Source organism: Alosa pseudoharengus, unplaced genomic scaffold, assembly GCF_046254945.1.
Source record: "Alosa pseudoharengus isolate Yale_2024_CS ecotype anadromous, Long Island Sound unplaced genomic scaffold, YU_APseudo_1.1 YU_APseudo_1.1_scf_22, whole genome shotgun sequence".
Classification (NCBI taxonomy): domain Eukaryota; kingdom Metazoa; phylum Chordata; class Actinopteri; order Clupeiformes; family Clupeidae; genus Alosa; species Alosa pseudoharengus.
In genome coordinates this window covers 33,690,727-33,692,630 of record NW_027468680.1, presented here as the reverse complement: position 1 = coordinate 33,692,630, position 1,904 = coordinate 33,690,727, and the positions used below count along the sequence as shown (strand labels likewise).

General features: G+C 43.6%; 1 long non-coding RNA gene across 1 annotated transcript in view; it reads left to right on the top strand.

Moving 5' to 3' along the window:
* The first annotated feature begins 605 nt into the window (after window positions 1-605).
* The window catches only part of LOC143139466 (uncharacterized), a 5,660-nt gene continuing 4,361 nt past the window's right edge, over window positions 606-1,904 (top strand). Inside the window, exons 1-3 of the long non-coding RNA XR_012990427.1 lie at window positions 606-938; window positions 1,389-1,537; window positions 1,719-1,867. This is a non-coding gene — a long non-coding RNA (uncharacterized LOC143139466). The remainder of the gene's footprint in view (window positions 939-1,388; window positions 1,538-1,718; window positions 1,868-1,904) is intronic.

The following is a 1,904-nucleotide window of genomic DNA, read 5'->3' as shown; positions in this document are numbered from 1 at the left end:
TCATGGCTTTCTTCAATGCAACCCACGGGCGTTTCACAGGACGCATTTGGATTTGGCCAAATTGCAATACAAGGGCGACATATCCAACGCTTTCAGCAACAGTGCGGACAATTTGGTTTTGTTTTAAATTATCCAGTAGCCTAACCTTAATTTAAACATGGACGTGTGCTTGGTAGGTCTAACAAAAAAAAAAAACACAATAACAGGTGACATGCCCGTGCCATCTATTGCCCGTATAGAGGAGTATATTGGCCGTTTCCAACACCTTTACCGTGCGAGAGAGACGCTCATGGCTTTCTTCAATAAAACCTACATATGCGTTTCACAGGACGCATTCGGATTTGGCCTTTCTAAGAGCGACATATCGAACGCTTTCAGTAACGGTGCGGGCAATTTGCTTTTAATTTAAATGATCGATCCATAATCTTAATTCAAATATAAATGTGCGCTTGGTAAGCCTAACCAAAAAAGTCAATAATATGTGACATGCCCATCTAATGCCAGCTTAGAGGAGTTGCTGTTTTCAACACCTGTATCGTGCGAGAGGGACAATGCAACCCACACAGGCGTTTAACATGACGCATTGGGTACGTATTCGCGGCAAAGGCCACCGCGCAGCACATAGCCCATTGATTTCCTATGGAGAGCGCAATGCGTAGTTAACGCGTCCGCTATGCATCTCGGGAAGGCGGCGCGGCGGTGCGTCGGGAGGTTAACGCTAGGCGGTTAGCCAATGAAAGTACATCTTCGGTACACAAGTTCTCTCTTTTGCTCTAGTCTTCCGGTCCGCCTGCCAGAAATATTTGTTCCGCCTGCTCCGCGTGTTAGTTTAGCCATTAAGTTTAGAACAAGTTCGCCACTGCACCCTATCAAAAAGACCTTGTTTGCGACTTGAACCAAGACAGAAGGTGCTTTGGAGGAACATGTCAGTGATATGTGTGAGTGTTTCAATAAAAGATGTTAAAATTCCTTGCATTGGTTAACAGTATTACGTACAGCTGCAGGCCAGTTTCATATTATTTTAGGGTCTTCGTGTAGCCAGTACAATTACATTTCTCTGTCCATAATATTGCATTTCTGTAGTAAAGTGCAGTAGTAAGTGCAACGTCCCAGGTAGGCTACTGTATTTTCCTGCATATGAACTGTAAATAATGGAGTTACATTTTGTATTTGAATGTTTACCTAATTTTTTAGACAAACTGAAAAATGACAGCTGTCATCTCACATAGTTTACATTAGTCATAACTTCTCACAGATATGTTTATGGATGGATTTAATCTATCTATCTATCTATCTATCTATCTATCTATCTATCTATCTATCTATCTATCTATGCGTGTGTGTGTGTGTGTGTGTGTGTGTGTGTGTGTGTGTTATCCCTCTCTCAGTCCTTCTGTAAAGCACTGGAGTACCTGAGCTACATTTCTCAATGTGAACCCTCATACAAAGACCCTACTGAGTACTACGCAGAGGCGCCTGGCGATACAGCTACAAGGTCAACCTCAGCATAGATGAGTCCAGTATCCACGCCCCTCAGGTGAGTTGGAGTCCACCAGACCATGTTTTTGTAGGCCTCATGCCTCATGTAGGCCTACCAACATTGGTCATAACTTCTCACAAACATATATGTTTATGGATGGATTTGATCTATCTATCTATCTGTGTGTGTGTGTGTGTGTGTTGTGTGTGTGTGTGCGTGTGTGTTATCCCTCTCTCAGTCCTTCTGTAAAGCACTGGAGTACCTGAGCTACATTTCTCAAAGTAAACCCTCATACAAAAACCCTACTGAGTACTACTCAGAGGCGCCTGGCGGTACAGCTACAAGGTCAACCTCAGCATAGATGAGTCCAGTATCCACGCCCCTCAGGTGAGTTAGAGTCCACCAGACCATGTTTTTGTAGGCC